Below are 16418 nucleotides of genomic sequence, written 5' to 3' on the forward strand. Positions count from 1 at the left end.
TTTCAGAAAGATCCCCCAAATGATTCCAACTGCAATCACATTTGATCACAGTTAACATAGAAACTAGACAAAACAAATACTTGAATCAAGAATTAAATCACGTGGAGTTAGAATCAGTCAATTGGTCCTCACATATAAACAAACAGGAAATGCTTTTCCAAATATATGCTAACCCTACACATCACCTAAAGATAACTGAATCATAGAATGTTAATGTTATAGCTAATGTTAGATGTAATCTTGTTTATTTTCTTACTGATTATAGCTGACATTGCCTGTGAGTCCTCCTTATTTTTCTGTAATAAAGAGAATTCTGTTTTTTTTCTTCCCATGAAAAGACTTGACATGATCAAATAGATAGAGTTTTTTATTTCCTTTCTTCTTTATGTCACATTTTCTTTTCCTTGATATTGCTTTCATTTCCTTTTTAGGCTACACAATTTATTCTGTCTAGGACATCTTCATCCTTTACGCCACTATTTATCTAAATGCAAACTGTGGACCAACTGCACCAGAATAAATAGGATTTAAAAAGCAGATTCAGGAGTCCTACCAAGAACAACTTGAAAGAACTTCTACAGTAAGACCTCATTTACAATTTATATAAGAGGTGATTTTTATGCACATGAGAACCACTACCTGCAGCATTCCTCATGCTCGAAATCTCACTTTGTGCAGAAGAGCAAAATCATTAATAAAAATGTTCAGTACATAAAACTACAGGCCACTCTAACTTTCTTCAGTTTTAATCCTTCAATAGCTCAAGGTAATCCATACTTTTTTTTCTAGGCTGCCAATCATGGCTGTCAGCTGATTATTGCTCCCAGTTGTGCTGGGTTTAGTAATAATTGGGCTTTTATGTCCACCTGTCTGCTCCCCACTTGTATCCTCTGATATGTTCAGGCATCAACATTTAGTATTTGCTATCAGCAAATCTACACCCTTGTAGCATAATAAAATGAACTGGTAAGGTTTTAAAAATTACTGATGCCTTAGCATGACTTCCTAGATCACAAATTCCTCTAGGATGGAACTCAGGCTCTTTATTTACTTATTTTTAAACCTCTGCTGATTGTAATAGGCAGCCACAGTTTAAAACCACTGTGCTACTTGTTAGCACAATAGTTTGGTCTCCAATTTTATCAGGAATTCCAGTTTTTGGTTCATTATGATTTCAAGCATCAGGTCTAAGGTATAATTACCTAGGAATTAAATCATGATAGATAGCCTAACCACACAAATAGCAGAATACTGGGAAGAATAATAACATCTCTCAGTTTGAAAAGTCCTGTTTGCAAGCTGCTATTATATCCATCTTCAGAATTTATTGCCTAGGGGTTGCAGATGGTAGAATGCTACTTAGAAGAGACACCCTGCTAGGAAAACCACACTGCAGTGCAATTAATAACCAGAGGAGTTTCATCTTCCACACCCTCTTAAATTATGTTGAAAGAAACCTCTATTGACTTAGGTTAACTAATTTTATTAACTTAATAATATATAAAATACATTTATTTTTTAAACAGGTTTTATCTAAAAAACAGATAAATATGTTGAAAAATATTTTTACACACATCTGTTTCAGGGGCAAGGCAGTGGACACTTAGTCTTTATCATTGTTTTTATACAAAATATCATTTAAGTATCCTGTGGTATTTTTGTACCTTATCAGATAAGAAAACTGATTCTTCAAAGCAGATGTTTCATTATTTTTGTTGACATTCTGTCTGACAAATCAGCAGCAACCAAGCAGTATGAAACTTTGCTGTGGCCTGTATATGTCTTTATATATTGTTTCAGCTTTTATGTGTTTAGAAATTCAAGATTTGCTTCTAAATTACTGCTAAAAGAAATGCATGGATTTTAAATAGTCCTTTGGATTAGTTTTAAAAGATCTATGAAGCTATCACCCAAAACAAGGTGTAGTATATTTCCATTATTTTCCCACAGAAAGATTCCCTGTGCCTCTTTCCTCCCCATGACATTATTTGATTTCAATCACCATGGATTAATTTTGACTTTGGATCCATGCAGTATGTACTTATTTTTTATGGCTTTTTCTCTTATCATGAAATTTTTGAGATTAATCTATGATGTGTCAGTTGATCAAGAATCATCTATGACATTTCATTTATCTGTATATGTGAGCTTATATGCATTTACTTCTATTGTTTGTTTGAGTTTGCTTAACAGTATTTTATTAGATAAATATATAACATGATTTGTTTTTTCTCGTTTTGGGCATTTTCATTGTTTCTGTTTGCACATTGTAAAGAAGGCATATCATTCCTGTGTAAGTCTATTTGAGCATATATTCTTATTTCTTTTCTTTACCTAGGAGTTAAATTACTTTATTACATAGTAGGTATGCATTCAATTTATAAGAAACTTAAAAATTTTATACTCCAAACAGCAATGAAGAGATGAAAGGATCCTTATCAACATTTTGTTTGTCAAAAATTTTTGGTCCCATACATTCTGGTGCAATAGAGTGGTATTTCACTGTGGATTTAATTTAGATGTGCATATTGACTATCTTGAGCATCTTTTCATGTGCTTTTAAGTCATTTGCATCTATTAACCTCTGAAGTGTGTACACATACCTTTTATCCATTTTATATTGTTATTAATCATTTTATTATTCATTTGTATATGATACGTATTTTGGATAAATACTTTTAGTCAGAAATACATGCTGTGATATAGATCTACCAGTATTCTGGTTTTTGTACTCATTTTATTAATGGTTTCTTTGGCTGAATAGATATCTTAATTTTTGTTGTTGACTAATTTTTTATTTCACTTCATTTTATAGTCGGTTTTTTTGTTTGCTGTCCAATAAAATATACTCTTATATTCTCCTCTAAAAGCTTTATGATATTAGATATTTTGATGTTTTGAAGGGTTATAGAAGAGTTTCATTTATTTCTAATATGGATATCCAATAGTTCAACATTTGTTAAAAAGATTTTTCGTTCCCTATTGGATTTAGCATCTTTGTCAAAATCATTTTATTGAATATGTGAGAGGCTGTTTTTAGACATTCTACTTAATTACACTTATTAATTCTATATACCAATATAACACTCTATTTTTATAGTTTCATAGTAATTCTTGAAATTAAGTAATTAAGTCCTTAAACTTTTTTTTTAAATTTAAAGAAAGCTGAGCAGTTTAAAGAAAAGCTGAATTAGCTATTCTATATACTCATTACTTCCATGTAAATTATAGAATTATGTCTGTTTCTTCAAAACAAGTGACCAGAATATACATACCAATTTTGGGAAAAAGGTCACCTTAACAATTTCAGTTCTTCCAATTCCTAAACTTGATATACTTCACCCCATTAATTTAGATCTTTATTAATTTCTCTCAGTAATGATTTGTAGCTTCCAAATTAAAGTCATTTCACGTTTAAACATTTTATTCCTAGACATTTGATTTTTATGCTACCATATTTTACATTTTAAAAATTTCATTACAATTATATAGAAACAAAATAGATTGCTCTATACTGTCTTGTGACCTTATTAAACTCCCTTATACATTTTAGTTGTTTGTATAAAGAAGATTTTTATTTTAAACATTGACAATAGTATCTTCTGTGAATGAAAAGAATTGCCTCTTGTTTTCTAATATTTATAGTTTTGTTTATCTTGCCTTATTGTATGGCTTAAAATCTGTAGGAAATGTTAAAATAGAAGTGGCATGAGCAGATATCCTCGCCATCTCCCTGAACTAAGGAGAAAAGTGTTTAATGTTCCAACTTTATGGGTGTTGTTAACTGTAGGTTTTTTATAAATACTCATTATCAGACTGAGGGAGTTCTCTTGAATTCCAGGCTTGCTGACAGTTTTGTTATTGTATTATTTTTTACATAACAGTCCATAACAGGTGTGAATTTTTCAAGTTTTTTGGGGGCAGTTATTGAGATAATTACATAATTTGTCAATTATTCTAATTTGATGTATTACATTTATTAATTTTCTATAACCAAACCAAACTTAAATTTCTGGGATAACACAGCTTACTTATTTTTTCATTATTGTTGATTTTGATTTGCTAGTATTTTAAGACATTTTGTATGTATATTCAAGAGGGATAGTGTTTTCTAACTTTTGCCTTGTATTACTTTTCATGTTTTGACATATGAATTATGCTGGCCTATCTTAGTCTGTTCAGGCTCCTATAACAAAACGCCACAGACTAGATTACTTATAAGCAACAAAAATGTATTTCTCACAATTCTGGAGGTTATAAATCCAAGATCAGGTGACAACATGGTCAAATGAGGGCACTTATACAGGCTGCCACAGTGTGAACTCTCATTGTGTCCTCACATGGTTAAAGGGACTAGGGAGCTCTGTGGGGACTCTTTTCTAAGAGCACTAATTCCACTTGTGAGGGCTCCACCCTCATGACCTAAGTACCTTCCAAAGGCCCCACCTCCTAATATTATTCCCTGTGGTTTAGGATTTTAACATATGAATTTTGTGGGAACACAAATAGCCTCATAAAATGACTTTCCCATTTTTACATTTGTTTGATATTTAGCAATTTGTTCTTTGTTCTTACTTTTCTACCTCCTGGTGAGTGAATTGTAAAGGTTAAAGTATTTGATTTTATCTCCTATATTGATATCTCAGATATGTCTCTTTTTGCTGTTTTTAGTGATTTCCATAGATATTGCCATATGCATTTTTTAAAAAAAATTAGTTGTTTTAATTCCAGTATAATTAACATATAGGGTTATATTAGTTTTAGGTGTATAATATAGTGACTCAACAAGTCTATACATTACTCAGTGCTCATCATGATAAGTGTACTCTTTAATTCCTATCACCTATTTAACCCATCCCTTCCCCTACCTCCCTTCTGGTAACCGTCACTTTGTTCTCTATACTTAAGACTCTGTTTCTTGGTTTTACTTTTTTTTTTCTTTGCTCATTTGTTTCTTAAATTCCACATATGAGTGAAATATGGTATTTCTCTCTCTCTGACTTATTTCACTGACCGTTATACTCTCTAGCTCCATCAATGTCACTGGAAATGGCTAGATTCCATTCTTCTTATGGCTAAATATATTCCATTGCATACACACACACACACACACACACACACACACACACACACACCATACATACACCACCTCTTCTCTACCCATTCATCTATCAATGAACACTTGAGTTGCTTCCATAATTTGGCTATTGTACAAAATGATGCAATAAGTATAGGGGTGCATATATCCCTTCCAATTAGTGTTTTTGTATTCTTTGGTTAAATACCCAGTAGTACCATTACTGGATCATAGGATATTCTATTTTAACTGTTTAAGGGACCTCCATACTGTCTTCCAAAGTGGCTGCACCAGTTTGTGTTTCCATCAACAGTGAAAGAGGGTTCCTTTTTCTCCACATCCTCACCTATACTTGCTGTTTCTTGTGTTTTTTATTTTAGCCATTTTGACAGGTGTGAGGTACTATCTCATCGTGGTTTTGACTTGCATTTCCATGATGATTAGTGGTGATGCTGATCATCTTTTCATGTGTCTGTGGGCCATCTGTATGTCTTCCTTGGAGATTTCTGTTCATATCTTCTGCCCATTTTTACTTGGATTATTTGGCTTTTTTGTGTGTGTTGTGTTGTATAAGCTCTTTATATATTTTGGATACCAACCTCCTGTTAGTATGTGCATTTTTTTATAACACTGTAGCTTCAAACAATATGCTACTTCATCCAGAGTGTAAAAAAACTTACTCAAGCTTTTATGTTCATATTATTTTATTAGTTTTTTTATGTATGCCATACATGCTACATTATGTTAATGTGATTGCTTTAATCACTTACTAATCTTTGAAAGAAACTAAGAAAAACAACTATGTTTGCAGAGTACCAGTTATTTCCCATTTCCTATGCTCTTCATTCATTCTTACATATCTAGAATTTCATAATTTTACTTCAGCAAGAAGTTCTTCTTTCCACATTTCTTATAGTAAAGATCTATTAAGGACAAAATCACTCATCTTTTGTCTATCTGAGAATGATTTTGTGAAGGTTAACTAGAGTTAGAATTCTACTTTGAGAGTTATGTTTTCTCTTTTAGTATTTAAAACATATTCAAATATTATTCATTATTTCTGGTGTGAAGTCAATCTTTATTAGTGTTATTTTTCTCCTATATATAAGAAGGTTTTTTTCCTCCAATTTCTCCTTTAAAGAATATGATTTTATCTTTAACTTATAGCAGTTTAGCTGTAATGCGTGTGTGTGTGTGTTTGCATGTAGGAGTGAGCCTATATATTTTGTATTTATCTGTTTATACTCCTTGGGGCATTCACTGAACTTCTTTGAGCTCTGGGTTGATTTTTTAAATCAGTTTTGCAAAGTTTCTTTTGGTCACTATCTCTAAATATTTCTTCTTTCCCATTGTCTTACTTTTGTCCTTTTGAGACTCCAAGTACACATATAATAGACTGCTTGATATTTTCTCATACCCTTGATATTACTCTATTTCTTCTTCCCCTTTTATATTTTTATTTCTGTTTGTATATTGTCTCTTCAATGATCCTTTCCTTTTTGTATCAAGTCTTAGGTTAAGTTCATTCAATGAATCCTTTATTTCTGATGTGTGGTGTGTGTGTGTGTTTGTGTGTATAATTTATAGCATTTCTATTTTGTTCTTTATGTAGTTCCCATATCTCTACTAAAAGTCCCATATCTTTATTCTTCCTACCTTTCCCACAAAATTCTTTTTCATTTTTATTACAGTCATTTTAAATTTGGTGTGATGATCCCAACATCTAGGGCATCTTAGCATCTGTTTATAATGATCATTGCTGCTCTCAACCATGGTCCACATTTTCCTGATTTTTTGTATGTTCATTATAATTTTTTAATTACATGCTGTTTTTATTGCATTACAAGTAAATAAATAAACAATATTTACCCCAATAAAGGGTCATGTTCTTTCTTATATAGAATTTATTGGCAGTTTACTTAATCCTGGGTTTACTTAACCTTTAGCTAGAATCAGTTCACAATGGCTTTAAATATTTTGAAGATGAGCTCATAACTTTTTCTTTAGCAGAGTCTGGGATCTAAGCTCTGGTGAAATTCTGAAGATCTGCTTATGCTTCCAAGTTGAGCTGTAAGCTTTCAGAAGTGGGATATCACTCCTTGATTTCTAGCCTTGCTACAAGTATTTGTGATGGTTGTAGAGTCTTCTTTGCTCTTTATATCACTCCCTGATTTCTGGGCCTCTAGACACTGTTTAGCCTTACTTCCCTGTTTCAAGTTTTCTGATTGTGGCTCTTCCCCTGTCTTCCTTAGGTGAAAGTACAGATTACCTGGGAGAAGAATTCTCTCAGTTCCACTCCACCCTTAGCCTAAAAGCCTTTTACAGGGTTTATTTCAGCTCTTCTTTGTACTCTGATTTTAGATGAAGAGTCACAAGCAAAATTTGTGTGTGTGTAATCTTGCTCTCTGGCAAGATATTTGTTTTTAATTTAATTTGTTTACTCATATATGGGTTGCATAATAAAGGTAATACAAATGAAATGAAGTCCTGTAGCTTAGAGTAGCAAAATATTTTTACCATCTTTTGGACCAAATTAATTACAAGGAATAACACAACTCTAAAAAGGCTTTAAAGATGGTAACTAGTATTCCTTACATGACTAGTAAATATTTTGTAACTAGATATTGAAGAAAATACACAAGATGTTGAGGAAAATGCATACTTTAAAAATCTTTTTAAGAGATATGTTCAGTAAGATATTACTTGAAGAGAAAATTAGATACTTTTTAAAACCCTGATGCTTCATTATCCCTTCATCTTTTTTTTTTTTTAAGATTTATTTATTTATTTATTTGACAGAGAGAGACACAGCAAGAGAAGGAATACAAGCAGGGGGAGTGGAAGAGGGAGAACCAGGCTTCCCTCTTGAGCAGGGAGCCCAACGCAGGGCTCTATCCCAGGACCCTGGGATCATGACCTGAGCCGAAGGCATACGCCCAACGACTGAGCCACCCAGGTGCCCCATTATCCCTTATTCTTAATATTTAATTTGTTTTCTCACTACAACTTAAACTTGAAGCTATTTAGGCAGCTAACAGATTCTTTTGTATAACTATGAACATTACTATTACTTAAGAATTATCATTTCAGCAATGCTAAAATTCAGTATGTATTTAATCAACAGGCAATTGAGAAGGATAGTTAAAACTCTTAAATTTAGGAGAAAAACTTATAACTATTGTAGACATTTCCTTAGATACTGGGTTATTTGGAAATCTTCTGTTTGGGAAATAATCATTCAGACATTTACGAAAAACATATACATGTTTTTTAAGTGATCTCAGGGCTAAAACCAGGGGTAACCATTATAATGATCTTTATTTGGAAGATAGCATGCTGGGTGTAACCATTACTCTAGATAGATGGTAAAAGCTTGTGTAATTATTATTTGTCTTAATAGTTCTTAAGGAGGCACAATCTGTTGAGATCAGACCACCAAACCCTGACTGACAGATCTTTGATTATTTCAGTAAATGGACATGAGAATTTCATGTTTCTTGTAGTGCATCTTAGTATCTTTGTAAAGAAAAAAAATGGGGGAAAATGTCCTGATTTTATTTCCTTTCAGAATTTCTCAGAAGTATCTATTCATATTTCCCGTTAACGACATTTAAAGAACACAAGAGAGATTTTAGGATAAGATCAGTTTCAATTCTGTGAATGAGGAGTGTCAATGCTACCACAAAGACATAAAAAACTGCTGCTAGGCTACAGGCACAATATTCATACTACTCTGAATCTAAAATGATCCTATATTATGTAGAAATTATATTACTGTCATTGAAGTTGCCTTCACAATTAATATCTATTAAACAAGGATGTGTTTTGTTGTGTTTTGTTTTGTTTTGTTTTGGAGCTTAATGCAGTCTGAGGTTTGTTGAAAAAAATGTCCAAATATTTTAGTAGATTATAGCTCACATTTTTCATCACACTATTTACATGATAATTCAGTAGTTCTGTTTTTTTTTTTTAAAGATTTTATTTACTTATTTGACAGAGACACAGCGAAAGAAGGAACACAAGCAAGGGGAGTGAGAGAGGGAGAAGCAGGCTTCCCGCTGAGCAGGGAGCCTGATGCAGGGCTGGATCCCAGGACCCTGGGATCACGACCTGAGCCGAAGGCAGACGCTTAACAACTGAGCCACCCAGGCACCCCAATTCAGTAGTATTTTTATGATGAAAATAGTGTTCTCAGATAAAATGAAAAGACCTGATGAGAGCCTCAGAGATAGCTATACATGTTTAAAAGCAAATAACTATACTTTAAGAAATCAGTACGTCATGTAATTCTCAGCAAGAAGACAAGATATCTCTTAGATTATTATATCTATACAGAGATTGTTTCACCTATTTTATTCAAGTTGAATGGCAGTCTTAGTTGCATAACTAATTAGTTCAAATTAAACAACTAATTGGTTAGAATAGGAGTTGTCTAAATTGACTAATTAATTGAATACTGAAATAAGAAGAATTAATCCTCATGTGGCTTATATGTATTTAATGCATTTAATTCTGGCCAACTCTTTTGCTTACCTTAAAATAAATTTTAGGTTTATGTTCTAATGAAACAACAACATATTTCAGGCTGCTTTAACAAAATACTACAGACCAGGTGGCTTAAACAACAAAAATTTATTTCTCACAATTCTGGAGTCTGAGAAGTCCAAAATCAAGACGCCAGCATGGTTGGGTTCTGTGAAACCTAGTTTGCAGATAGCTATCTTATTGCTGTACCCATACATGGCAAAGGGAGACATCTCTGTCATGTCTCTTATAAAGGCACTAATCCCATTCATGAAGGCTGTATCCTCATAACCTAATTACCTCCCAAAGGCCCCACCTCCAAATACCATCACCTTGGGAATTAGGGCTTCAACATATGAATTCTGAGGAGACACATTCAGTCTATAGCAAATAATGTTCTTTTAACTGACAGATATTACATTGCCAAGCCAATTATACACCGGTACCTATGAAATACAATCAAGTATTCTTTACACAGCATTGAAGTGGCTTTAATAAATATCAAGATGTTGATCTTGATATATACTGTGTTATATTCCTTTTTAATTTTGGTTTATCCCAATAACTATATTTAATAGAACATGTTACCAGAAGGTAAAAAATAAAAAGATAAGCAATTAGGAGAAATTCCATGGTAGAATAATATTCAGGTGTAGAAAAACTGAAAATAAGAGATGAAAATTTTACAAACAGTATGGAGTTGCAGAAAAAATGATTTTGGAGCAAGGGTAATACGAAATAACATGTTGCTGATTATCACTGAGTTGTATATGACACATTTAGAGTGCAAACTTTGTACAAAAATTGAAGTAAATCAACTAATTTCCAAAACTTCAAAATATATTGTTATAAAGTATATAATAAAATCAATTAAGTTAAACACAACCACCTCTGTGGATAAGATAATGAGTAATATCATAAACATAAGTTTTACACAAAAACTTCCCCTTTTTGTTTGTATATACCTTTTAATGGATATTGTAAGGCTATAATGTCATTTTTTAGAGATTTGTTAGACTATCATTTTCTCACAATATACCTCTCCCTCCCCTGCCATAATTCATTGTAGGCAGGACCCTTACCCACCCCAGATGTTATGCTTGACCATGTCTGTGCTTGTAGGCAGAAATAAGAGGAAAAAAAAAAAAGAAAGAAAAGAAAAGAGAGGAAAAGAAATAATAGCATGCCAGTTCTGAACCAAGGTCTTAAGAAGCTTTGTGCGTTCCTTCTCTGTTCTCTTGAGTCTTTGACTATAAGCAAGAAAAAGACATGTTCCAGGAGCCATTTCGCCTTTAGTCCAAGGCCCAGAATGAAGAAAATAGAGTACTGCCTAAATCTAAAGCCTGAAGTTAGTCCAAGTTTCTCTGAACACAGCATCAAAATCTGCCCAAACCGAAGCTGATATGCAAATCCATGCATAAAAAAATAAATACGAACTTTCCTAAGCTATCAGTCAATATTTTAGGGTCTTTTATTATGCAGTATTATCAAAGCACAATCATGGAGGACTGAGAGACCAGGGCATACTTTGAGCAATGCAAGTGCTAAGTCAAACTTGCTGATATTGAGGAAATACAAGTTGGGAGGTAATGAGATTAAGCAGGAGAAATGGATTTAGACATCAGGTTCAGTACTTCATAATTTATCCTAAAATCAAAGTGATCCACTGAAAGATTTTATTTACCTAGGTAAAATAATCACATTTTAAAAAATTTAGAAAGATTCCTTCCTTAAATTTGTAGCAAATGCTGATGGAATGATTTCTCCATAAAATATGTTACAATTTTTTTATTCCATGGTTGGAATGGCAGGAAAATCAATTACACAAATGTTAAGAAAGCTTTATTACAAAAAGAGAGGTGAGTTCTGCCCCTGGCATTTTCCTTGGGGATACCTGGTAGGATAAAGCTGGGGTTTTAACAGGTATCTGGCTTAGAGTACAAGAGACACAGCTTGAATACTGCCAGTACTTTAGGGTTGTATTAGAGAGACACTCCACTTCTACCCCTCATGAACTTAGAACCCCGAAGGACAAAACTTTGCAGAGAAAAATCACCCTAAACAGAGTTAGAATATATGTCTTTCTCAAATTCTACTTACAGCAGAACAGACAAAATAAAATAAGCATCCCTTAAGAATACCTAATCATGTGCCCATATGAACCTGAATCTGGTCCATGAATTCATATTACCTGTGTGGTTCAAAGCACACTAGTTAATATTTTATTTTAGTGTAGTTCCAAATTAGTAGTGCTCCTAGGTGCCTGATAGAAACAAATATACTGAAAAAATGATCTTCAAATGACAACCTCCAAGAACTCCTACCAATTAAAAATTAAACAATATGAGGACATAATATTTTAAAAAATCATTAAACACATTAATGAGCCAGAATGCTAAAACACAACAGTAATGGTAATTATTAGTTACAGAATATTAGTTACTTTACAATATTCTTAATATATAAAGGAGGTATTGAAATTATAATGAAAAATAATGATTTATAAAAATTGAACAAGAAGATTTTTTTGCCGACAAAATATCTAAGATTTTAATGTATAATAACCAAAATTAGAAACTCAATATGGGGAAAGAGGTAACAGATTTGACATTGCTGAATAGTGAATTACTGAATAAAAAGATGTTTCCAAAAAAAATGCCAGGATTAAAGCATGTCATTATCGAGTAAAGTGAAAATATATATAGTATATATTATATTATATATAATAATCTGTTCTCTCTGCCTGACTCATTCATTACTCTTCTGTCCTCAGACTGGGTCTTACAGCATTGGTTCTCCTGGTTCTCAAGACTTCAGACTTGGCATGGAACTTAGACCACTGGCTTTCTTGGTTCTCCAGCTTGCCAACAGCAGACTGTGGGATCTCTCAGACTCCGTAACAACATGAGCCAATTCCTTATAATAAATATCTTTGTGTATGTGTGTATGTGTGTGTATGTATGTACACATGTATATATGTATTATATACATACATATAATATGTATATGCATATATAACCTATTGGTTTTGTTTCCCTAGAAAACCCAAATAATGTAGTAGAAGGAAAAAAGAGAGCGAGAGAAACAGGGATAAAGGGAGACAGATAAATCAGATCAAATTGTTAATTATTCTTCACATTTTTATAATATTAACAAATTTCTGTCTTACTAAGTCATCTCAAGAGAGGCTGGATTTGTTAGAGCCTCCCACAGTGATTATTGTTACTTTCTGATATGTCAATTTCCTCTTTTTCGGGGAATCTTTTGAGTCATAATATCTAAAAAAGAAATGAGACCAAATCATACATGTATAGCCCAATGAATTTTCCTAAACTGAACACATCTGTGTACTGAGCACTCTGATCCATAAATGGCATTATTTATTAGCACACAAAAAACTCTTCTCATACTCATTTCAAACCATTTAACTCCTACCTCTTCAAGGTACACACTATCTGCCTTTGGTCACCAAAGATGGGTTTTTGTCTGTTTTTGAACATTCTATAAATAAAATAATAAGGTATATACTTATCTGTGTCTGGCCTCTTTTGCTTAACACTATGTGTATGAAGTTCATATAATTTGCTATACGTAGTTTCAGTTGTTCCCCTTCTTTTTTGTAGTTTCAAGTTTTTATTTAAATTCTAGTTAGTTAACATACAGTGTAATATTAGTTTCAGGAGTAGAACTTGGTGATTCATCACTTACATACAACACCCAGTGCTCATCACAACAAGCACCCCCCTTAATACCCATCACCCATTTAACCTATCCCCCATCCTCCTCCCCTCCAGCTACCCTCAGTTTGTTCTCTATAGTTAAGAGTCTCTTATGGTTTGTCCCTCTTTTTTTCTCCTATGTTCATTTGTTTTGTTTCTTAAGTTCCACATATGAGTGAAATCATATGGTATTTGTCTTTCTCTGACTTATTCCACTTTGCATGATAGTCTCTAGCTCTATCTACATCATTGCAAATAGCAAGATCACATTCTTTTTTACGGCTGAGTAATATTCCATTGTATAAACATACCACCTCTTTATCCATTCATCAGTGAATAGACCTGCGGGCTCTTTCCATTATTTGGCTATTGTTGATAATGATGCTATAGACATTGGGGTTAATGTATCCCTTGAAATCAGTATTTTTGTATCCTCTGGGTAAATACCTAGTAGTGCAATTGCTGTATCACAGGGTAGTGTTATTTTTAACTTTTTAAGGGACCTCCATACTGTTTTCCAGAGTGGTTGCACCAGCTTGCATTCCCACCAACAGTGTAAGAGGGTTCCCCTGCTCTGCATCCTCACCAACATCTGTTGTTCCCTGTGTTGTTAATTTTAGCCATTCTGACAGATGTGAGGTGATATCTCATTGTAGTTTTGATTTGTATTTCCCTGATGACGAGTGACGTTGGGCATCTTTTCAAGTGTCTGTTAGCCATCTATATGTTTTCTTTGGAAAAATGTCTATTTATGTCCGGCCAATTTTTTTAACTAGGTTATTTGGTTTTTTTAGGTATTAAGTTTGATTAAGTTCTTTATAGATTTTGGATAATAACCCTTTATCAGACATGTCTTTTGCAAATATCTTTTCCCATTCCGAAGCTTGCCTTTTAGTTTTGTTGATTGTTTACTTTGCTGTGCAGAAGCTTTTTATCTTGATGAAGTCCCAATAGTTTATTTTTGCTTTTGTTTCTTACCCCAGGATTCAGATCTAGTAAGAAGCGGCTAATGTCAAAGAGGTTGCTACCTGTGTTCTCCTTCGGGATTTTGATGGTTTCCTGTCTCACATTTAGGTCTTTCATCCTTTTGAATTAAAGTTTGTGTATGGGGTAAGAATGTGGTCCAGTTTCATTCTCTTGCATGTTGCTGTCCAGTTTTCCCATACCGTTTGTTGAAGAGACTGTCTTTTTTTCCATTGGATATTCTTTCCTGCTTTGTTGAAGATTAGCTGACCATATAGTTGTGGGTCCATTTCAGGGTCTTCTATTCTGTTCCATTGGTCTATGTGTCTATTTCTGTGCCAGTACCATACCATCTTAATGACTACAGCTTCGTAATACAGCTTAAAGTCCAGAACTGTGATGCCTCCAGCTTTGCTTTTCTTTTTCAAGATTACTTTCGCTATTTGGGGTCTTTGTGGTTCCATACAAACTTTAGGATTGTTTGTTCTAGCTCTGTGAAAAATGCTGATGGTATTTTGATAGGGATTGCACTGAATGTGTAGATAGATTGTTTTCAGTAGTATAGACATTTTAACAATATTTGTTTTTCCAATCCATGCGCATGCCATGTTTTTCCATTTCTTTGGGTTGTCACCTCAATTTCTTTTGTAAGTGTATTATACTCTTCAGAGTACAGATCTTTTACCTCTTCCGTTAGGTTTATTCTTAGGTATCTTATGGCTTTTGGTGAAATTGTAAATGGGATCGATTCCTTGATTTCTCTTTCGGCTGCTTCATTATTGGTATATAGAAATGAGACAGATTTATGTATGCTGATTTTGTATCCTGAAACTTTACTGAATTTGTGTATCAGTTCTAGCAATTTTTTGGTGGAGTCTTTTGGGTTTTCTATATAGAGTATCAGGTTGTCTGTAAACAGTGAAAGTTTGACTACTTCCTTGCCGATTTGGATGCCTTTTATTTCTTTTTGTTGTCTGACCACTGAAGCTAGGACTTTCAGTACTATGTTAAATAACAGTGGTGAGAGGAATATCCTGTTTTGTTCTTGACCACAGAAGAAAAGCTCTCAGTTTTTCCCCACTGAGGATGGTATTAGCTGTGGGTCTTTTGTATGTGGCCTTTCTGATATTGAGGTATGTTCCCTCTAACCCTACTTTGTTGAGGGTTTTTCAATCAGAAGACTGACAGAACAAACTGCACAACTAGAGGGAGAGGAGAGGCCACATTGTGGGAGGTAGGAGGTGTCGAAACGTGGTTTCGGGGAGAAATGTATCCCAGGTGCTGGGGGAGGGAGAGAGCCCTGGTCATGGAGAGAGGTGAGATAGAGAGAGAGAGAAAGAGCACATGAGAGAGGAATGCACAGGGGATTGCACAAAGAAAACATTTCCCCAAAACCACTGACTGGGAAAAAGAGAGGGGCTGACTTTTGGGAATTTTTATGAACAGCAGGGCTCAAAGACTGGAGTTCTAGAAGTCTGTAGCATGGCTGGTGTAGAGCCCTGAGGGCACTGCAGTGCCCCTGTGGAGAAGGAGGGCAGACATCCCAGAAGGCAGACAGTGCTATCTGAGGATCCCCTGGGATGCACTTGGGAGAGACAGTTCCCCCTACTTGAAGCACATCTGGGAGAGGTGGCATTGCCTCACTGGGGACAAAAGAGCCGGGGATACCATTTCTCTCCCCTATCCCCCAGCACAGGTGCAGAGAAACTGGCTGAGGGTGGCTAACCTGGACACTGGCTCTTTGCTGTGCTTTACTCCAAACTCCACATCCATGTGCTTTAGTGCAATTGCCCTCCTGGGACAAACCTACACCAGTCCCAGCGAGGCAAGACCCTCCCCCAGAGGAACAGCATGGGTCTTTGCCATGCCAGGTCCCTAACGTTTGGGGTTTTAAAACTCAGCCAGCCTGCCTGGGATAGAGCCCAAGGTGCACTGTGCTGCGAGGCAGGCAGACATCCCAGACACAGACAAGATGAAGGCAGTGAGCTGAGGGATACCCGGGACACATGAAGGGAGATTGTTCACTCTTTTGTGAGGGCTTCCAGGAGAGCTGCAGGTGTGAACTCCCCTCTCCAGGGATGAGGGAGCTAGCTGGCACCATTTTCCTCCCCCACCCATTAGAATAAACTAACTTC

The sequence above is a fragment of the Phoca vitulina genome, unplaced genomic scaffold (genome assembly GCF_004348235.1).
Source record: "Phoca vitulina isolate PV1807 unplaced genomic scaffold, GSC_HSeal_1.0 scaffold4, whole genome shotgun sequence".
In the NCBI taxonomy this organism is placed as follows: domain Eukaryota; kingdom Metazoa; phylum Chordata; class Mammalia; order Carnivora; family Phocidae; genus Phoca; species Phoca vitulina.